The sequence below is a fragment of the Halictus rubicundus genome, chromosome 4 (assembly GCF_050948215.1).
Source record: "Halictus rubicundus isolate RS-2024b chromosome 4, iyHalRubi1_principal, whole genome shotgun sequence".
In the NCBI taxonomy this organism is placed as follows: Eukaryota; Metazoa; Arthropoda; class Insecta; order Hymenoptera; family Halictidae; genus Halictus; species Halictus rubicundus.
This window is the reverse complement of record NC_135152.1, coordinates 17027533-17051337: the sequence shown is the minus strand read 5'-3', so window position 1 is coordinate 17051337 and position 23805 is coordinate 17027533. Positions and strand designations below refer to the sequence as shown.

The following is a 23805-nucleotide window of genomic DNA, read 5'->3' as shown; positions in this document are numbered from 1 at the left end:
GATAAGTCTCGGCCCGATTTGCTCGGCCGTGGGGGTGGATGGAGAATGCAATCGGCATTTCCCGGGAAAACATTTCCGCGTCAAACGTACGCCCACGTTGGTCCCTTTGCTTTATTGTGACAGCGGTTCGGATGTGGCTGCCGACAAAAGAAAGTTTAGAAGACGGCCCCCGGGAAAGGCGTATTTATGGTGTTTCTCGGCGGAGCATAATGGAAAACCGTGATAACGTCGCTTCCGCGTTCTTCTTAGATCCCGTTTGGCTTTCTTTCATTACACCGCGATCTGTGACGACATCAATTCCGCCCCGTCTATCAGAAGGGAAAACGAAGACAAACGATGCTGTGCCACGATTTTGCGACACTCCGATTCAGCGAAAACCAATTTTCCCTCGAATCGAAACCGAACGATATACTCGATTTGCCTTGGAAAGTACACACGTTTCTACATCGCGGCAAACCGACCGTGTTCGAACCAGTAATTAGTCCACTTTGAGTCGTCATCACATGGTCCCGTAAATTTATTTGATGACACTGACCGCGGAACGAAATTGACAAAATCGAAACGAGAGATTGAAACGTTCCTGAAAGCGAAAAAAGATCTTCCGATTGTGGTAGAAATTAGAAAAATGTTTATTACGATCCCTGTTTATTCGCCAAAAAGTCACAAACCTCCGCAAAAATCATAGAGTCCTCCGAAAAATCGTAGGGCTCTCCAAAGAGTCCTAAAGCTCTGTAAAAAAAAAAACAAAATGATAGAACTCCTTCATACAGCTTTCGAAAAATTCTTCAAAAAATGGTAGGACTCCTTAAAAAATCGTAAGGGTTTCAAAAAGAATATGTAGCTCTACAAAAAATCGTAGGGCCTCCAAGAAGGACATATAGTTATTGAAAAAATTGTAAGGCTTCCAAGAAGGATGTATAGCCCTTCAAAAAATCGTAGAGCTCTCTAACAGAATTGAAAAGCTCTTCAAAACATGGTGGAACTCCTCAGAAAATCGTAGGGCTTCCAAGAAGGACATATAGTTCTCGAAAAAATTGTAGGGCTTCCAAAACGGACGTATAACTCACCAAAAAATCGTAGAGCTCTCAAGAAAATTTTTTGAGAGAGGATCTTTCGAGTGTGGTAAAAATTAGAAAATTGTTTATTTTGGTCCCTGTTTACTCTCCGTCACAGGGGCGCGGTAAATTGTTGCAGTGAAAAATTGATATTTACGAAGTCTGAAAATCTGCAGAAGATGGAGAATTGATTCTTCAGGGTCCCCACGGACTTCATTCGAATTACGATTCCGTTTCCCCACAGTCGAGTAACCCTCAGCCCTGCAGACATTCCTAATAAAATGGAAAAGGGACCATTAAAAATCGATTTTTCACGCCACCACTCCATAAGCTTTTGATAGTAACGACACGAGCAGAGTGAATGCTTCTGATTTCGATCTTTATTTACAGAGACATTCTAAAATCATGAAGATGATGCAAGCTATTCGACGAAACACTCTTTGCCTATTAATAGAACCGTCGTTGCGTCCGTAATGAAAAAGCGTAGGGCGCTTATAAAATAAAATTAGAATGTCAGCTGGAATCTGAGCGATAGTGAATGGCGTACTTGTAGTTTTCAATCCAGTCGAGTGTGCTTGACACTGTTTTTTTTTTATCTTCGAAAATGAGTTCTTATTACTAGACAGCAGATTTGATGTATTTACGACAAAAATGAATAGGTGCTTGAACATATTCTGAAAGAAAATAAATTTCTATTTCACTCTAGTTCGTTACAACTCCACTGGAAAATTTTTATTTTGCATAAAGACTCGCTGTCTGCTTATTACAATATATTGAATAATTTAAACTTTGCTATTTACAAGGAATAGGAAGATTACGAAAGCAACTGCAATAATAAATCTTGTCTTTTCTATTCTTATGTTATTACATAAGTTGCTCTGATGTTGCGTGACTTTTATGGGCACTGATGTGACAGACAACGTGTTAAATATAAATTTTATCACTTTTCGCAAAACTACGGTCTCAACAGTTGATTTGATGAAGCTGCCAATGAGCTATCTCGACCACGAACATACCGAACCATAGGAATAGTCAATCAACAGTTTCTAAACTGTTAGCTCCCCAAACACCAAAATCGAAATAATTGTATACCAAAAAACCAGTGAATCGTACATACTGAAACGGTGAACTTCAAACGCAGAAACCCCTAAATTTCGAGCATGGAACTACTAAAGCTGAAATTACCGAAATGCTAGGCTCGGCTCATGAATCAATGCTTTATGCCATCGGATTCGCATTACAAACACGTTAATGGACTCTGGGAAGTAACCCGGTCCTCGGAATCGGTTCGACTTCCGGTCATGCAGCTGCGCGAGGTTAGGCGATCGGTGTCGGTGAACGCTAATTTGCCCATCCACGGTTTACCCGACAATTAACGGAGTCGGTTTGCAACAGCTCGAGTGCAAATGCTCCGGGACACTCGCACACGTGTTTTCCGAATATAACGATACGGTCGTTCTCGGCGACCATATATTTCGCTCGCGATAATGGCGGAACGAAACACCATTAACCATCGGACTTCTGCGAGTTTTAGGCGAATGCTGGAGTTACTACTGACCCACGCCGACATTTCACCACAGTTTTCGTTCGATATAAGGCGCTGGTTCCGGCTTTCGTCGTATATCGGACGAAGAAGAAGAAGAGGGGATAGCGATTTTCTTATTTCGAAAAGAAAACGTCATCTTATAAATGCGTGAAGCATTTTCTTCACAGCTACAATTATTAGAACTTGTCCGCAACTATTCGTTAATAGAAAATATTTGTTATTTATCTGCCGTTAAAACAAAATATTCAGTACCAAAAATCCACGCGCAGAAAATCTTGCTTGGGCTCGAAGAATCGCAACGCACCCCGATAGTAATTAATTAGAAGCGAAGCTAATCTTCATTACAGCGTACAGCGAGCATAAAGGGATGAATGAAGAGCATGCGTCTCGCTCCCTCTCTCATTCTCTCTTCCAGAAAATTGATTGGATGGTCAGACGGGCGCGTCGTTTAGTGGCGAACGTCGGGCGCATGATTTTTCGAGCGCGTGCAAGACACGTGTCACCGGTTTGTGGGCGGCAGCGAAGTAGAAAACGAACAGGTGAGCAAACGTCATCGTCCGTTGCTAAACGTGTTCGTTAGTTGGTGACGAGTTACCATAGACAACGGACAGGCGCCCGGTTTAATTCGATCTGCCGACAACGACGGTTTTCTCGCCCCGTGTTTTGGCTAGGTGACCGGCCGCGACACGTTGTCCACGAAATTTAATATTCGGACGTGCGCCCAGCTCTTTCGAAAGTTCGCCGGGAATAGAGTCCGGGAGAAATACGGTCCACGAACCCCGGGATACTGCGTCCACCCCCCACCCCACCTCCGGGTTAGGCACCGGCCATTTTCGAGATAATGATTTTACCAGCGGGACAGAAATATCGAAGGAACCCGAAGCGATCGGGCCAAATCGAATTGTCCGGGTCGGTGGACATACTTCGAGCGAGATCTATGGATGCTATCTATCGAATGTTAAAGTTCGGATCTGTGATCATCTGGTCTGTACATCTTATGTTTATATTTAACGGTTAAGTTCGTCTTCTTCCACGCTTTCGGAAAAATAAACTTTATTTCCGTCGTGTATATTAATTGGTACCATGCCACAGTATTTTCCATGAAATGTGATGATGGTCCATACAAGTGGGAATTTGTATGAAGTGAAGGGGCAATTTTGTTTTTGATGCTGTTCGCGGAGAAAACAAGATTTATATGTGATTTCGAAATGAAAGTTTCACGAAAGGACGCGCTCAATTCTGCTAACGGGGATTTCATTAGAAATGGCCTCGCTGTTTCATAATACTGCGTTTCTGTATTAATAAAACTCGGGTTATGCTTTAGCTCGACTCTTCGGGAAGAACGAATGGGATTTTTCTGTTGTAGAGGTGCACAACGAGAGTAAGAACTCTCGGCGAACCGAATTACCGAAACGAACTCGAGCAACTCGAAACTCTGGTTTTTCGCGCTGTTTTATTGGCACAGCTATTGACCTAGTTCTTAATCATTCGATTGAACCAAACGTAATTTCCGTGTCCACTTTTCAAATTTCAATCGCACAGCTGCCCAAAAGATAGGAATACTCCTTTAAAAAATGACATATAGGTCTTTGAAAAAATTGGGGAGCTCTCCAAAAAACCTTAGGGCTTCTAAGAAGGACCTATAAGTGTCTAAAATAATGGTACGACACCTTAAAAAAATTGTAGGTCTCCCAAAATGAAAGGTAGTAGGACTTCTTTAAAAAATCGTAGGGCTCCCAAAAAAATGTAGGGCTCCGAAGAATGTCATAGACCTGTCCAAAAAAATCATAAAAGTGTCTAAAAAAAATTGGGCAGCTCTCGAAAAAATGGTAGAACTCGTTAAAAAATCGTAGAACTTCCAAAAGGGAGATATAACTCTGCAAAAGCCGTAGGACTTCCAGTAAGGACATAGAGCTCTCTAAAAAATCGTAGTGCTTGCAAAAAGGACACAGAACTCTCCAAAAAATCGTAGAGCCCTCCAAGGGATTGTAGTGCCGTGTAAGAAAATCGCAGTGCTCCCAAAAGCCGTATAACTTCCAAGCAATCCTACAGATAAATGGATCCATTTTGCATAAAGATCCACGATCCAGTCACGGAGGCCACCATTCTATTTATTTAAACGCGTGGAAGTCGTCCGGTACCCGCGGCCACGCTGTCGGCAAGCTTCTGTCTGCGTTTCTTGCCCACTTCGTCGTGTCCGCGTCGCGCGCTTTGTGGAATCATCGCTGATTGCAGTTTACCCGCGGACTGCGGGGCTCGATTATTTTTGCTAGGAATGCGCGTTCCTCGGAAAAAAAGGGGAGCGTGAAGAACGGTGGACAGCTGACAAAAACCGGGCGGCGAAGCCTGGAATGACTGGACGACGAAATGAAGCTCTCCGTGCGCGTGGTTTTCTTTGGTTTCCCATTAAAATTTCCGCGGACGGCGATCATATCGCCTGAAAAACTGCGGCGAAAACGTGGAATTAAATTTTCTTCGTAAGTGGCTCGTTGAAGCTTCCGCGAAAAGTGGAAACGTCGTGTCATGCACAGACGGGTCGGTGGTTTCGAAGCGAGAGATCCTCTTGAACGCGATTATCTCGGAAACAAAGTTTCGTGGTGAAGATTTGTACTGCGTCTTTTCCACGCGGTTTTACGCGCTGAATCGTTTACGCCTACTGTCGCTTAATTTCGAGTCGCGACAAGTCTTCTACGAAACGATTTTACCGCCAAATCCTAGGTAGAACTTTTCGAAATAACTTCCAAAGGTATTCGTTCGCATCCGAATTTTATTCATCGATTCTCACAGGGAAAATAACGACACCCGAAAAAAAACTGCTCGATCTCGTCGAGTTCTTTATTTCGAGATTTGCAATTTTCATCGCGTGGTTTACAAAAATACGCTGTACAGGTGCAGACGGGGCTCGTCAAATTCGGACTGACGACATACAATTGCGAAGATCGATGGGAAACGTGAGAACAGTTCGTATTGAACTGCCTCCACGAATATTGGATTCGTATATCTGATCGTTTCTGTATTTATTGCTTGTGGAATGGAGACGACACAAAGGCTAGTTTTATCATTCGTTGCTGGACGCTTTTTTTGTGCTGGGTGGAAACCCTACTGTGCCCTCCCAAAAGAAGAGAGATAAGAACCCTATGAGTTTCTTTAATCCATTTTTGATTTTTATGACATTTTCTACTGATTTTTTATAAATTTATTGAATATAGATGAATTTAGTAATATAAGAACTGTTTTTTTTAACAACGATATGGCGATTTTTAATGACAAATATTAAGGGTTAATAATCGTCCCACAATAAATTTGAATTCGTGACAAAAGCAGCAGATTTGTAAGACAAAATTTTTTGTAATTTTCTGCAATTTTATTCTTCTTTGATAGTCTCGAAATTAACAAGTTGGGTATGTAGGAATATAAATATATTACTTCTCGTTAATGAGATATATGTTGGTTAAATTAATAGTGTCGGTCAAGATAGATCTATCAATGTTTGAATAGGTTTGCTTTTCATAAAGTCTAATTATCAAAATTAACTAGGACACGTGGATGTCCAGACAGTAGAACAATTATTTAGTTTCAGCGCTGAACTGTATTCCAAATTGGTTATTTAACGAATCTGTACGAGACTGTACCTATATGAATCGTGTCAGACTCGTCACACGTGGAACGTATACATCACTGTTTGCTGCGAGGGAACATAGGTTGATTAATCCTGGACATAAATTGAGACAAAACAGGAAATCTTTCATCTCGAATTATTTTTACAGTTTCAGTCGAAGAGTGAATATAAAAATCTTGAACAGGGACCAAAAATAACAGTTATTCTAAAATTACCTACGATAAAAATCATTAATGAAAACTTGATTATTATTGAAATTTAAGACAATCTACACAAAATATAAAGAAAAAAATTCGAAGAACAATATGATTAATAAATATCGATTTTTATAATTTTTGGTTACAAATAACAGTTATTAGTGTCCAATACATTGGATCCTCCTCGATAACTATTATCGGTAAAGAAAAACTGTTTCGATTGCTCAAAGCAGTTATCGATGAGAGAAGTTCATTACGATCGCTCATAACAGTTATCAATTAGAGAAGTTGATTTCGATCACTCATAACAGTTATCAATGAGAGAAATTTATTTCGATCGCTGATAACAGTTATCGATGAACGAATTTCTTTCCACTTGTTCATAATAATTATTGATGAGAAGATTCATTTCAATCGCTTATTTAATTACTGAATTGTCTACTCTTTTTCGGATGGAGCAAGCCTGCGAAATTCATTGAGAAGGTTTTGTACAACAAAACGAATCAACAGACCATAAGAACAACACAAAATCTGAAAAAATTTTTTCAACTGGGAAAAACAGAAATATAGACTCCTTTATTTATCAAAACTAGCATAATTCACGCTGTGCCCACAACTCGGGTAGCGTTGAACGAACCTTTTCTGCTCTAAAATTAACGTTAGATGATTTGCAGTGTAATTTGTCAGGAGAAAATTTGGAAAAACTCATGTTTGTCACATTAAATTTTGATTGTAGCAATTAATTTTATGAATAAAAAATTTAGTAAATAATTGATTGTCTACCATTTGAAAGTTGTACTTTTTACATATACTTTTATAATAACTGTTATGAGCGCTCGAAATGAACTTCTCTCATTGATAACTGTTATAATCAACCGAAATAAACTTCTCCCATCGATAACTGTTATAAGTGATCGAAATGAATTTCTCTGAACGAAACACATTTACCAACAAGAGAAAAAATGTTCGGTTACTTATTTCGAACCAATACGATTTTAGTCGATGAAATACTTGTTATTTACATGACTTTTGTTCTTTTTGGTTATAACAGTTATGGTCCCTGATCTTGAAACTTTATTGGCACGGAACGGGAGACAAGTGACCGAAGAACACTTGCTACTGAAACCGTCTGGAAACATCTCGGGACGGAGGAATCCGCGAAACATAAAAACGACTTGATTCACGGCGCGGAAGGGTGATAGTAAAATACCGGACACTGTCTTTTGTTGGGCGGAATGGGGCGTAAATCGCGACGGAGTCCCGAACAAGGTCGTAAATCGCAGTGTACGAGTGCCGCGGCTGTTTTTCCCGTTCCGTTTTCCGCCAGCCAGCCCCGAATCAATCGTCGGATCAATGACACGAGCTTTAATTAACCGGGATCATCCGACGCGATCTGGAATCGCTCCGTTCCCTCTTCGTGACGCGATCTCCGCTGCGAACGGATCGACGTAAATCCACCGGGGATCGTTGATCTCTCGCTACCTCTGCTTCTTCAGAGATTCGACTCTTTTTTTTTTGCTCGTTCTCGAACCGTTTGCTCGTTTTTTAAGACACGCGATCGTATAACGTGATTCGGGAGCCTTCGCGAAATCAATATTTCCCTTGATCGGCCACATCGCTTGCTTCGTGCGATTTTTTTTTTTTTTTTGAGAACATGAGCGAATAACTTTGGAGCTGTGCGGGCTAGCAAAATGTTGTACATGGAAAATTTGTGTACTTTTTAATAACGAAGAGCATTGTAGAAACAGATTCTAGAAAACGTTTCTTTTTTAATGGTACAGCGAAAGGAACCACTCTTTAGATTGGGCGATTTTGAAAGTTGAGGAACATGATTAAATACCTTCAAAACTACCGAAACTAGGAAAACATTACACCGAGCAAAATTATGTACTTTTCGGTGAAGAAGCCTACTGTAGATGTAGACCACAGAAAAGTTCGTTTTTTAAAATAATACAGTTGAAAAACAGCCATAGTTAATATCGAAGAGTTTCAACTTAGGGGGTGAAGAACATCATCGAATAACTTGGTAACTATGGAAGCTAAAAAAATATTATCCACAGAAAAATTGTGTGCTTTTTAATAAGTAATCCAACCGTACCCGTGCGTCTCAGAAAATTCAATTTGTTTAAACAACACGATTAAAAAACAGCCAACATCGTCTCAACCACGAGGGGATGAAGATCACTCTCAAATATCTCAGTAACCATAACAGTTAAAAAAAACATAATTTCCAGCAAAATTGTGCGCGTTTTACTAGCGAATCCGACCGTGCCAGTATATCTCGGAAAACTCTATTTGTTTAAATAATACAGTGAACCTGTAAATGAATATTAACTTCAAAATTCACTTGCTTACTGCAGAATCCTTCAAGTGAAGTCCTAATTAAGCTTTCGAAGCAACTTCGAAGTTGTTAATCGAACGACAGAATTCCTTGTTGTGCGCACCGTGGAAGTCACGCAGCTCTAATTATTCGCCGAAGCCGATCTTCCGGAAACCCGGCTGTAGGCGCTCGCGAGACATTTATGAGACTAACGATATCTACGGAGATATTCAAATTTGGGGGCTCACCGAAGCGATACGTCGAACCGTTTCGCGTGACACGGTGTCGTACATTATCTGGCAATTAGCGGTTAACATGGCGAACAAGTGGCACGTTTCATTGCGTGTCAGACGACCTGTTTGCTCTCTCGATTTGCATCTGTTTATTGCTTCGAATACCTGGAAGGCGATATGAAAAACAACTGAATTATAAAGTTAATGCTCTTGTTTGTTGCGAACTTCTTACCGTCATGCGCACGTATGTAGCAATGAATTATGATGATCTTATTGTAATTGATTCTGTTAACGGAAGACGTCACTGTAAACTTCGACCGCCATTGCGTGACGCTCAATTATTTAATGTTGCACAGTCTTGGAGACCATAAACAATTGTAGAGCCTACACAAATTTGCAGAGCACCGGAAAAAAATTTGTTTTCTGCGCCCATGTCCTACGTACGATATTTTTCATTTTTATTTGAAGGCGGTGATATAGAGATTATTCAAATTCAGCAGCAACATTAATAGCACTGCGCATCGATTGGCAATCTGTTGATCAAGAATGCGATGGCAGGAGCGATAATCGACCAGCCCCGGTTCGATCGTAAAATTGCGAAACACCGTGTGTTCCTGGCTGTGCATGGTTAAATTGCTGCCCAAACGTTTGCGAGTTAAGGAAGTTACACGCACGCGATGATGATGCACACCGAAAAGTTTCTTAATTAAATGAAACTCCAACACAGTCCGGTAAGTGTATTGTTAGCTCGGCGCCCGTTGTTCCCGAGCTAACAACAAGCCGAATTTTCCCGTAAACATCTGTCATAAGGGCTTACAGGTCCGGTCAGGCGAAATAATCGATAGAGCACGCCGATTAATTCGAGGATAATGATGCTTCTCTCGCGAAACAGATCGTGGAATCGGTATGGTTCGATAAACATAAGCGAGAATTTTAAGGAAGAAATTACAGGGTCGGGATTACTGTACGGGACCAGTCTTGAAACTGTCGGCGGACTCTCTCAGGGATGTATCAATCGATGGGTCGCCTTTATTCAATTTTGAATGCCAACAGAATATTGTTGAGCGTACGATCAAATTATAGAGATCGTGACATTATTTTAAAATCCGCGGACCTCGCCGAAAAATTGTAGAGCACTCCAAAAAAAAAAAAAATCGTAGAGCTGCCAAAAAGGACATAGAGCTCTCCCAAAAATTATGAAGCCTTCCAGAAAATCATAGGCGTTCCCAAAAAATCGTATAGCTGCCCAGAAAAACGTGGGCCTCCCCCAAAATCGTGGAGCTGCTTAAGGAGCCGTAGAGCTCTCTAAAAAAATCGTAGAGCTACCAAAAAGGACATAGAGCTCTTCAAGAAATTATGAAGCTTCTCAGAAAATCATAGGCCTTCCCAAAAAATCGTGGAGCTCTCCAAAAAAACGTAGAGCTGCCCAGAAAAACGTGGGCCTCCCCCAAAATCGTGGAGCTGCTTAAAGAGCCGTAGAGCTCTCTAAAAAAATTGTAGAGCTACCAAAACAGACATAGAGCTCTTCAAGAAATTATGAAGCCTCCCAGAAAATCATAGGCCTTCCCAAAAAATCGTGGAGCTCTCCAAAAAATCGTCGGCATTCCCAAAAAATTGTAGAGCTGCCCAGAAAATCGTAGGCCCCCCTAAAAATGGTGGAGCTCTCTAAAAAATTGTAGAATTCTCCAAGAAATTGTCCTCCCTAAAAATAGGGGCCTCTCAAATAAATTGTGAAGCTTATGAAAAGACTTTCAGGGACTGAACGCTTGGGAGAAAATGTTTGGGGCTTGTTTAGGGTTCTCGAGAAGGATGGTGCGGCCCTGCGCGTGCCGAAGAATGCCCTCCACGTAAATAAAGCAATGAATACATCGGGGGGAGCACGAGAAAAAAGGAAGCCGTAGGAGGATCGGTGCTCGGCCGGCCGTGAAAAAGATACGGTTCCCTTGATATCTATCTATCGCGATGGCGGCGGTCGCAAAACCATCCTAATAAAGCTAGACCGTGGCGCATTAAAACCGCGGAAAACATCGGACAGGGAACGTTTTTACGGGTTCAGATTACGTATCTAAGATATCCCGGTGATCCTGAAGATGGAAGAAACCCGCGATGGAGTTGTTTACGGTTGCGCGGATAGAATGAACTTCCCAAGATCCCCTGTGTCGGTCAACAACTAAAAGGGGGCTTGCTGCAGCAAGAAGAATAGCTGCCTCGTTCGTCTGGCTGTGTACACCCACCCCCGCGGGTGCTATACCACTATACCTTATCAGCTGACGCGATTGCATCGCTCGGCTGCGCTGAAACTGAGCCTGTGCGTTCTCGTGTTTGTTTATTCATTAAGTTAAACGAAACGTACTCGTCAGATACAAAGGGAAACACACTGGGATTTTAGATCACTATCCGTTTGGTTTTAGATTTTTTTAAATCGTCATACCGGATATATTCTTCTCTTTGTAATTGCGAAACGAACAATTCCAAAATATCATTTCGACCAGCGCTACAAGCGTTGATCAACGTTCAAGCTGACAAATTGCTTGTCAGCGCAATTTCCACCGGATCGATCGAAAAAAAAGTCGGCAAGGTCTCGAATATCGAATTTTGGATAAAGTTTCCCTCGTTCCAAAAATTGCGGGAATAATTTTTTGATTCGCCATGAAGACCGACGGTGAAACGATAAAAAAAAACGGGTCCATTATCGACGCCAGAAAAATGTTCTCGTCCGGTGTATTCGCTTATCGTTTTTGCCGATAGTGGCGCAATTATTCAGCCACCGGACACGTGGTCGTGGCGGCGCGAATATTTTTCATTTTCCCCGTTTTTATTGCAAAAACCGGCTTCGCCGACGATTGACCAAGGATGGAATAACGATGTCCACGGAAAATTACCAATAACCCCGCTCATTCGTCACTCGAGAGGACGCACTTTCTCGTCCGACTGTCCGCAATGCATTCGCATAACGTTCGCATTATTTTTAATGCCGCGACTAGGAGTCTAATTTTATGTGCCGAGTCACGAGCCTCTTTTTCTCCCTGTCTCCCTTTTTCTTGTTTAATCTCTCTCTCCGGTTTTTCATTTGAGAACATTTAAGATAGCCGCGCAAATATCGCGCGCAACTTGATTTATATGCTTGCTTCGTCAAAATACAAAATTTCATTTCAAGTTCTACTTTTCAGATCCCAAAAGTGCGAATAATCCTATACATCGAACCGAGGAGTAGTTATAATTAATTGTGATTAAACTCTTGAGAGTGCCTCCGTGGGAAATTATATTCGAATGTATTTAATTTAAATTCCCACGGCGAGCGAAAATTGTTTCGTATTAGACCTTGTCTACTGACCACTCTCCGCGAACTATGGTAGCGTTACGATGAAAACTGAAATTGTTTTCACAGTGTCTTTTCTCAAGCTTCATGTTTAAGGAATTATGTTCCAATGTGTTTAATTTAAATTCCCACGGCGAGAAAAAATTGCTTTTTTATTGGGTCTTGTTAAATGGTCACATGAAGTATAAAGCCTTCCGGCACCAGAGAAATTAAAGTTGATCTCACAGTGTCTTTGGTTTTATAAAGTTCCTTATTTTATGACTAATGAAGGTCATTTATTGTCGGGTAGTTATTAAAAACCCATGAATGAATTTTTTTAAATCACATTCCGAGTTGCGATATAGTATTGTGCGACATGGGAAATTCGCATAAAAATATTTGCCTTTCACCGGTGTTTCTGCTACCGTATAATTTCTCCTACTTCTTCGTTTCCTGGCTTTCAATGATAAATCTCTCGGTTCTCGTTTTTGTTTAGTTTCTGCCTCGGAAATTTTTATCTCGTTCTTTTATTCACCTATTTTTTCTTATTTGCACTACTCGGGTTGGTTTTTCTTTCCTCAATACGTTTCCAGCCAAAAAGATTGGTCGAGAGGGACGCTGGAGATTAATATTTTTGTTAACACATTTTTGCGTAAGATAAATCGCACAAATAACGTTCGCACAATTTAGTTATAGGTAGTTCTGGAGTGGCACATGAGTTTGATTGTAACCCTTCGAATAGCATGAAGCATGTAACGACAGGCGCGATTCGCTGTTCCCACGAATCATCGATTCGTGGAACAGTTAATGCGCCTTCGACCATTCCATCCCATTTGTTCGATATATCGTTCGGGATCGCCGGTGACCCGTGCACGTTTTCGACGTTCATCGAATTATGGCAAAATTTGGGAAATCGTTCGACACGAATCGATGACAATTGATCCTCATGTTGCGCCCGCCAAATAATTAGAGAACGTGGGATAATTATAATTCACCGTTCCCTTTTCTGACGTTTTGACAACACGTGTGTCCGATGAGAGCTGAATACGTGTCACGATTCGAAACAGTAATTTAGTATCCCAAATTTTGCATGAAAAACATTTTAAGATAGTACTTTTGAAAATTTATGGAACCACTCCATGAGCAACAACAACTCGCATAAGATAAACCTAATACAGAAAAGCACCGAGACAAATCATTAACATTCAAAATTCTCCATAAAATTTCCAATAAACCCGCTAGGATGCTACCTGAGCTACAGGAGATTCCGGTTTACGAGGGATCATGATGCACACTGATCCTTGGCTCGTGGAACCGACGCTGACGAAGCTCCTGTTGGTATATTTTCTAAAATCTTATTTTATCGCGGGTACACCCGCATTGCAAGCTTCTTTCGCTATAGAAAACAACTTTTCTTCTAAAGCACTGTCTGAAACCGAGTGTGCTTTTTATTTTGAATTTAGTACCTTTCATTTGTGACAGCTATTGAAGTCTAGAGACCACGAACAAATTGTAGAACCGACAAGGATCGTGTCGAACATTTAAAAAAATTATAGAAAAGTGTAGAGGCCCTACCAACAATTTTAGATCCCCGGAAAAAATTGTAAACAAGTATGCAGCCTGTTCTAAAATTTTTAGATCCCTCGAAAAGATTGTAAAGAAGTTTGGCGACCCCTCCATCAATTTTAGACCCCTCCAAAAAATTGTTGTCCGCTCGAAAAGAAATTGTAGTCCGCCAAAAAAAAAAATTGTAGTCCTTACGAAAAAATTGTAGAGAAATGTGGGGTTCCTTCAAAAATTGTAAACCCCTCGAAAAAATTCTAGAGAAGTAGAGAGGCCCCTCTAAAAATGTTGAACCCCTTTGAAAAATTGTAAAGAAGTACGACAACCCCTCCAAAAATTTTAGATCCCTCGAAAAAATTATAGTTCGCTCGAAAAAAATTGTAGTCCTTACGAAAAAATTGTAGAGAAATGTGGGGTTCCTTCAAAAATTGTAAACCCCTCGAAAAAATTCTAGAGAAGTAGAGAGGCCCCTCTAAAAATGTTGAACCCCTTTGAAAAATTGTAAAGAAGTACGACAACCCCTCCAAAAATTTTAGATCCCTCGAAAAAATTGTAGTTCGCTCGAAAAAAATTGTAGGACCCGCGAAAAAATTGTAGAGAAATGAGGAGGTCCCTCCGAAAACTGTAGAAAAAATGTAGAGTTTATAACACAAGTGTGAAGCTCCAGAGAAAATTGCAGTGTCCAAGAGAAAGATCATGGGGAGTGAGAAAACAATTGCAGGACCAACGAGGCCAGGTTTGATAAATGAAAAACCAACGAAGAGGGGTGGTCATCGCCGTAGTCATTAACAAATTGGCCAGAGTCTCCTAGAGACAGGCCACCACGGCCCTGCTAATGGCCCATTGTTCTGAATCTCGACGCCCGGAGGATCAAGTAGAAAAGGTTCGTGCTCGGCAAGACAAATTTGTAAAGGACGCGTCGAATGGGGAATCGATGCGATCGTAATCGAGACCCGAGGTATCGATGGTCGTTACAGGACTCATTACAACGCGGCCAGATCACTCTCGAGCATCATGCTCCCCGAACATGCTCATAAGCTTCTAACGAGCATCGTTAGCGGGGTCTTCGATCAATCATCGATTACTATTGTGTCCGTGCATTATCTCGCTGTTTGACCAATTCCTTCGAGCGCGAATACCATCATGCGAATTATGTGCATTTCTGATGAAAACAGGACGGTCAGTCTTAGAACAGTAGGAAGATTAAAAGAATGGAACCCCTAGTTGCTATACTGGGGTCTCTCATGACCCAAAAATATTTCTGTGCACTAATTTCCGCTACTGGATTCTTTAACTTCTTCCGAACGTCTGGACCATTTAGTCCTGAATTATATAATAAACCTGAAGGTATCCGAGAAACTTTATTCGGAATTTTAGAAATGTCCTAGCTAGTATTATACTTAATCCGAGTAAATGCCGTACCACTTAAGAGTTATGAACGGAGAGAGAAATAAATTGTATGAAATTTCCATCTCCTGCAATCGATATAAACCATTTTTATTTTGCATAAAGCTCCACGGTCGCGATTGCTCGCGAGACTTCCTTCGCAGAAATTCACGATATTTGCCAGCCTTCTTGGAACGATGGAAAAACTTATGCAGACATGGGAAAAGATGAACTTGCCCAAGGTTTAATTTAAACACGCCGTGGCACGTTGAAAATTGGAACACCGCGAATAATCAAGGTAATAAAAGATGTAGCGGTTATTCAAGCACGTGGGCGGAACGTGGAATATTAAATTACTATTCCAATCCTCTCATAGTTATTAAACTCCTAACATGGGCCGAAACGCCCCTTGCGAGGGTGCTTTTATAAGGGCAGTTTCTCATTCTACGAAACGAGTAACACCAGAATTAAATTCCACGCCTGGAAAAATCCTAAAACCGTTCTGTTTATAATAAATGACATGTATAATTTACGAAGACATGAATTTCGTCCAGCATTTTGCGAGTCTGGCACCGGGAAATCAGAGATGCTGTAATCTTGAAAATTCCAGACTGTTCTCGGGTGAAAAGTGGCCTCCGTGTGTCAGGGGGCCTGTTAGAATTACACGTCGCGGCGCGTCGATCGATCGGGGCTCGCCGGGAATTATAGTGATCCGGTACCGGGACACGCGGGAACGTATCCACAACCCCCCGTGTATTACGTATTCTCTTTCCGTCGAGGTGCTCCGTATCCGGACGATTTCGAGGCAGGGTTTGCCACCGTTTATCCAGCCTCTCTCTCTCTCTCTCCCTAATGTGATTCGGAGTATTGTGAAATTTAATAACGTCGCCGAGGTCTCGAAACTTTTGATCGAGTCGCGGCGCTGCTGTTTCGCGGAAAGTTCGCCCCGCAGAACTCGCAGGAGTCGCACGGCTCTGTGAAGAATGCAAATCGGATTTCCCACTGTTCGATCGAGATCGACATTATCAATTTTTACTTTGAAATTACAGTGAATTCTCGATATACAGTGTGTCCGACGAGCTCTGTCCACTTGAATATCTTGGTTATTTCAAACAACACGAGAAAATGTTACGTACAGAAGTTGTAGGGCTTAAGAAACTACATAATATGGTATAAATGATATTCTTACAAGTGGAGGCGTAGAGAAGGTATAGAGGTCACCTTTGTTTTTTTAAATGGAATGCCCAAATTTTATGAGTGTAAAAGTACTGAAGTGTATTTGTCCTAAAACTTACCGTTGCTGAGACATTTGACTGTTTACATTCTATTACTTTCATTATGGAACGTACTCAAGGATCTGCTCAATACGTCAAATGTAAACATTGGTAGGCTTTCGACGTCTCTCAGTGTCAGTCAGTTTCTCAGTTAATGAACATAAGATAGTCAATATGAAATTTTCATTCGACGAACAATCAGAGATGCTTCTAATTTATGGAGAAAGTAAGACGAACGCATTCGTGCCTCGAAATGTGTACGGTGAAAGATACCAAACCGCATATGCCCTCCACACAATATTTTTGAAAGATTGTGATAAATTTAAAGAAACTGGAAGTCTCGCTGTTCGTAAGATGAATCGTGAAAAGCCTGTATGTAGTGATGAAGATAATGAAATTAATGTTGTTGCAATGGTACGTCATAATTCTCATATCAGTGTACGTCAGATTCAGCCAGAATCTGAAGTAAGCAAAAGTAGTGCATCACGAATTCCTCCACTCGCAAGAATATCATTTATACCGTATTATGTAGTTTCTTAAACCCTACAACTTCTGTACGTAACATTTTCTCGCATTGTTTGAAATAACCAAGCTATTCAAGTGGACAGAGCTTGTGGGACACACTGTATTGTCAACAACACAGGTCTTGCCAGCGTCGTGTTATGTTTACATTCCTCTCGAGCTTTACCCGCGGTAGTGGGGATAATTCCGCGATGTTTATCATCCAGGCCGTGACCACATGTATAGAGAAATCACTGTAGTTAATTTAATTCGTTTCATTTATTTTAATCATCCGATTCATTTCATTTGTTTCATTTGATTTACTTATTCGATTCAATTGATTCGAATATTAACCCCTCGCACTAAAATTTATTTTATGATTACAACGATCAGACTTCTTTGATGCCTACAATCTGCTGGGAAAAATAGAAAATTTATTGTATAACCACGTGTTCTGTAATGGCTAAATATTGACTACGATCAAATAGAATTTCATTTCAATTTAAAAGGAGTTAATAATATACATATTCAGAAAATTCTGTTCGAAGTTTTCACCACGAGTCTGACTCGATATTATAGTAGAAAGGGTTAACGTATGAAATCCGGCCTAGCGATCACTGTAGCCACGACACTCGAGGGCGACTGGAAGGGGAAGATGGAGCCGTGGGAAGTATGCCGTTATCTTCCGGCAAATACTTCCGACAGTGAACGTGGGCGAAAAATCCGGAGGGACGTGACGCGATATTGTGCTTTTCGAGGATGTTTTTTTTTCTAGCAAAAAGGAGTTTTCCTCAAGAAATATGGTTCCTCTTAACCCTCCACTCGATGTTCGCTATTTTTTCCACCCATCTCCTGCCGTTCCTTTTTCATGTACTACCGACGTCTTCGAGGATTTATTATAGCAAGGCTGACGATCGATCAACGATCGCGAACGAGCGGGAAAGGGAGGCGGTTCCGTGGGTTTTGCGACCGCAGCAGGATTTCTTTCTCTTCTTTCCTCTATCCAACAACCACGTTAGGACGATGTCCGATCATTTTTTGTTTAACCCCACGACGAGGGTGGTGGGATTTATGCTAGGTGTCGGCGAACAAATGTCCAGACAGACTTGTTCGACCGGTTATGGTAGCTGATCGAATTAGTACAGTCATCGAGATAATGTGCTTTTAACTTTTTGGTGTTTTATGGTGGCGGTTCCGTGTTCCGAATTGGTTCATGGAGCTGTTAGGCGAGTGCAGAAGCTGCCTTCTAATTTTGACAGTAATTTTCTTTCATCGATGTTATAGCCATGGTTTATTCGAGAATATTGTTTTTTTTTTGTTTTGGTGGCATTCGAAGATAAAATGAATAGTTTCGCAGTCATCGGACATGATCTTTATAATTTCCTTACCTAAAATCATTGGTACCAATCGTATCATATACATTAGTGTTCATTAAAACATTACTCGCTGAAGTTTGCATTAAAATTGCATTAAAACGAACGATAGAGAGATATGCAAATAGTTATGTTGCATAAAGGCGCGCAGTCAATCGAGATAACATTTATCGGAGATCAAGGCAGCATTCATATTTTCAAGATGAACCGATCAAGAAGAGATGATCGATAAGTCGAGAGAGGATCCGACGATTGGGCGAAGAAAATAATATCGTCGATCTCCCGAAGATCCATCGGACGGCCCCGATCGTTCGGTACCGGCAAATCGATTTTTTCTTCGGGCCGTGAGATTTATGATCGTCGAGATTGCGGCGTTCCTTCGGGATCTCGATCCCTCGGGCGTCTCACGGTGTGTCTCTCTAATAAAATTCTCGCGTGTTTTTCTTCGCGCGACGATCGGCAACGTTACGCGCGGCTGGGAAAGAAATCGCGAGGAATCCGGTCCGCAATTTATTGCACTCGCGGGAATCGCCTAGCCATCGATTTACGCCACACCTGATGCTTTTTCGATCGTTGACTGGCCTTCTCGAGCGTTTTCGCGATCGCATGCTCTACACCGATACGGAATCGATTCGCTCTCCCGATCTCTCTCGAGCCCGGATTTTCCAGGAAAAGATCTTTCCTGCTCCCAGAGAAACCCGCGCGGGAAATCATTATCATCGAAAATTCTGATGAATCGCGATGCAAGCGTTTGGCCAGTGCGAAAGCTTTCGCAAGTTGTTCTACGAATATTCATCTCTGACCTGCTCGATTATCAAAGTTGCAAACAATTTTTAAATATTTCGTCAATCACACTGACCTCGCACTTTCATCTCTCTGCTTGTTTCCTTTATTTCGTTTTGCTGAGTGGAAGGAGCAAATTTAGTTTCTATAATGAAAATTCACAGTCTAGTTATCACTTTATGCAAAATAACAATTTTCTGCAAGCCATGTGCAAACCCATTTTTGCTACAAATGCATAAAATCCGCTGTTATTATTAACAATCGTGGAAATAACGATTAGAAGCGAGGATATAATTTAATTCTTTACATTCGATAATAAAACTATTTCACTTTTCGGGGGAACGGGACAAACGAATTTAGAAAGTCATATTGCATCGCAACGATTTAAAAGAAATATAGTCTGATTCTTAAGCGGATTAGGATTACAGGATTGAAATATCTGTCACTTAATGCTGTATTACGTGCCACCCAATCAGCTCTTTCGAACCCACGTCGTTAACCAGGTGTGTCCCCACATGCCTCAAGATTTTGCGTATAATCGCGAGATTCATTGGACCTGTGACAGTGAATCAAACGAAATATCACGTACAACGGATCAAGGTCTATTGAAAATCGGATCGCACTCGGTACGCATTGCGTGTTTTGCTTGCCGAGATTTTCTAATAACCGCGTTGCCATGCAAGTCGGGCACGCATGTCGAAGTTAGCAAAAGCTGTATAATTTATGTACGAACACGACCGAATGAAATTATATGTGTCGATCAAGCCGAATCGCTTGCAATCGCAATAATTGATGGATGTGAAGCGAACTGCAAAAATATTAACCCATTTTATCCTGTCCGGGTCCTTCTGCCATTAATATCCTTTAAACCATACAAAATTTTGGGTTAAAAATTTGTTGATACAAAGTGGTGTGCTGTAGTAAGAAGCCCACAGTTTTTTTTTTTCAATTTTTGTTCAATCATAAATGCATAAAATTGAAAGGAGACGAATTTGTACCGACAAATTTGTAACCAAAATTTGCATAAATTCATTTTATGATAAATGTATAAAATCAGCAGTAAAATTAGCACTGCTTGAAAAAAGAGTAAGCACATCTTCGGTACGCAGAAGTGCAAGATGCATTCGGCGCGCTAACGCAAATAGTTGCATCCCCGCGGTCATAATAGTAGATGCTAAAATCGATGCATCACGCTGCGACGGGATTTCCCAACTTTTAACTCACTCCGGCGAGCTGCGATGGAGTGACGTTGGTGTCCCGTGAAAAAATATACCGATACATGTAGCTGGGAACTCTGCGGCGATGTGGAGGACAATGGGACACACTCTGCGTGTGTACCACCTCGTTGAAACGAATTCGAATCGAGGTCTGCGCGATTTCAGTCACCTGAAAGCTAAGAGTTCGCCAGGACCATAAATTCCAAATAACGAGTTCTATTATATTAAAAAAAAAAAACTAGAGCATTCGTGCAATTTTTAAGAGGTCTCTGCCTCTTTCTTATTGGAGGAGTTAATATTCAAATTCGTCAATTCAACATTTCATTGCCAATTTATCAAACGATTCATTTTATGTATTCATAATGAAAATGTTAAACGGTAGTCGAAGTAGTGAAAGGATTAAGAAAATTTAGAGACACCAATGTTTTATTTTCGACTTACTAAAATTAGTAAAGGAAGAAAGAATTTCTTCCGTGTCACACAATTGATGCACAATATTTTTACTTTGCATAAGGATCCCAGGATTTTAATCGGATTCTAGCTGTTCAGAAATAACTTTAATACGTTAAAGATGAAACAACTTTGTGCTCTTCCAATATTTCCTCTTAAAACACGTCGCTTTTCACATCAATAGGAACACAATAGGACATCAATAGAAACAGTCAAAATATTTGCGGCGCAAGCTTTTCCAGAGAAATATCTGCCGAGTGAATTTTCCTGTAAGCAACCTGTACAGTGTGTATAAAAAGTAATGGTCAACCGTCCCAGGGGCGATTCTACACAAGTTTTTTCAAAATTTGATTGTGCGGAGTTATGGAGTTATATTGGATCCTGGTCTCAACAATTTTCAAAACTTTGAGTCTCAGCTTCGAATGCAACTCGCGCTTTCGTAAAAACTTCCATGTATTTTTTCATGGGAGCGTAGAAAATTCTCGCGGAGATAAAATCGATTCTCGTCTCTAGGAAGAGATGAATTTTTTCTTCAAAGAATTTCTTTCCGCGGGGCGGGAACGGAAAAGAGGAAAATTGTTGAGTGAGACGCGATGACTGGAGTACTTCCTGCGGATAAGACACAAAGTGGGTAACGGAGACGTGGCAAGGCAACGGGAAAGGGTGCTCTTGGACGAAGAAGGGCGAAGGGAAAGGGTGCTCTGGTTCGCGGAACAATAGACCGACGACATGCGCGGCCCTCCAATCTCTGCAGGACCTAGGCGCGTCGTCAGCAACGCAATAAAATACTAAAAGGTTGTAAAATAAGACGCGACGGGGCGTTGTCAGTCGCCGAGGGGAGAACGAAATGAAATCCTGTCTCTAATACCAGAGAGAGTTTACCGAAAGTGCATGATTCTCCTTGAGGACTATGGCCTCTTCTGTCGCGGGCAAATCTCAGGTGAGACAGGTGTTTAACTGAAGTGTGGTTCGTACTTGATTTTCTCATTTATGTTCAAACTTGAAGAGACAAAGATCTGACTTTAGTGAGATTTCTTAAAACGGCAGTCTTAATTTTCTACGGTGTTAAGGGTCCATTAACTGAAACAGTTCTTGCTTTTATCATTCTTCATTTGATATGGTCAAACATATTTACTGAAATGTGCCCATCAAGGTGTTCAAACATAGTCCACCAGATATATTCAATCAAATATGTTCAATTAAACACGTTGAATCAAACAGCTTCAAACACGTTGAATCAAATATGTCCAAACATGTTCAATCAAACACGTCCAAACATGTTCAATCAAACACGTCCAATCAAATAGGTTCAAACATGGTAAATCTGATGTGTTCATTTAAATATGTTCAATGAAACACGTTCAATCAAGTATGTCCAAACATATTCAATCAAACACGTTCAATCAAATAGGTTCAAACATGTTCAACCAAATGTGTTCATTAAAATATGTTCGATCAAATATGTCCAAACATGTTCAATCAAACACGTCCAATCAAATAGGTTCAAACATGTTCAACCAAATGTGTTCATTTAAATATGTTCAATCAAATATGTTCAATCAAATATGTCCAAACATGTTCAATCAAACACTTTCACTCAAATAGGTTTAAATCTGTTAAATCAAATGTGTTCATTTAAATATGTTCAATCAAACACGTTCAATCAGCTATGTTCGGATATGTTCGAACATGTTCAGCTAAATGTTCATGTGGAATCGTCAGGTATTTCGTGCATTAGTCCGAGAAAGTGGAAACAGCGAGCATTGGTCGGACAGATTCGACGGATTGCGCGTCAACCTTTCGAAGTCTCGAGCGAGGGATGTTTCAAGAAAAAATGTCGTTGTTTGTTTTCGATTCGCTCGCCCGATTCGCATACAAATGTTAGCTGTTTCCAGCATCTATTGACCGAGTACGGAATGAAGAAACTTCCAGGGATTGGGAACAAAGAGAAACTGCCGACGTTTGATATCTCGCCGGAGCAAAAAATTCGGAATCCTCTGAGATAAACAGCGATACCCCCTGGGGTTGTTTCGACTTAGGGGCGGACTGGCATGGAAATTACGTTATCACCGCAACGGAGGCGACTGCCTCGTTTCTGAGCTCTGAACCCTCTTCTATCATACTTCCAATGAAGCGGGTTCTAGCGAATCAATCGCTGGAACGTTTCATTGTCGGGGAATGCGTTTTTGCCGCCTAAAATTAAATTCCTGCATTCCACAATTTTTCAGTGGACGTGTAATAATTTTTAAGAATTTTTGTCGGGTAACATGTTCCTTCCGAGAGTCTCACGCGACAAATGCAAATTCCTAACGTCAATTTTTAATATTTATTTTGTATCGTCAAATACAATGAGCTTTGCAAGCTGTTGATTTTATTTTTAAGATCCCCGCATGACAAGTAAAAAATTGTTTACAATAAACTGCTTATAACCACGGCTCAATCTTCGTAGCATTTCCTCGCAAAAAACCTCTTTAAGCATTGCTACAACTTTTAAAATATTTTTATTAGTTTCCGACAGAGTTTCGATTACGGAGTCTCTTTCAGCAATCAAGCAGCAAACATTAAAAGAACGTATCGAATATTTTCAACCGTATATTTCAGTAATTCCTCCATTCCTCCATTAGCAGACATAGCTTAAGGCGAACACGATGCTTTTCGTTCGTGGGCATAGTAAATTCATCCCTCTGTTTTTAATTAAATTCGAACGGTTGCCTCCGCGGAAGCTGTTCTTAATAAAGCTGAATGGTTGGATGCGGACGTATTCTGTTACATTTAAGCGCAGATATTACATTCAGTGAACCGAGTGTTCTCGGTACTTAACAACATCGATTGTTTGTTTGTTAACCGTCGAAGGAGCCAGCGAATTATCTCTGTACACATATACATTTATTCTCGTCGTTATCGATTCCTCTTTGACCTATAAATTAATATTTATGTATTTTGTATACGGGAGAAATAATACTTTTACCTGTATTTTTTCCTGTATTACT

At 40.8% G+C, this 23805-nt stretch overlaps 1 protein-coding gene and 1 long non-coding RNA gene across 2 annotated transcripts in view; one reads left to right on the top strand and one right to left on the bottom strand.

Annotated features, from left to right (window-relative positions):
• Ccap-r (Crustacean cardioactive peptide receptor) overlaps positions 1–23805 on the top strand; it is a 72021-nt gene that overhangs the window by 13139 nt on the left and 35077 nt on the right. The window lies entirely within an intron of this gene.
• Positions 643–8890, bottom strand: LOC143353672 (uncharacterized). Its single transcript, XR_013082191.1, has 3 exons — positions 8773–8890; positions 1068–1328; positions 643–729 (listed from the first exon to the last, which is right to left on the bottom strand). It is a non-coding gene; the product is annotated as an uncharacterized LOC143353672 (long non-coding RNA).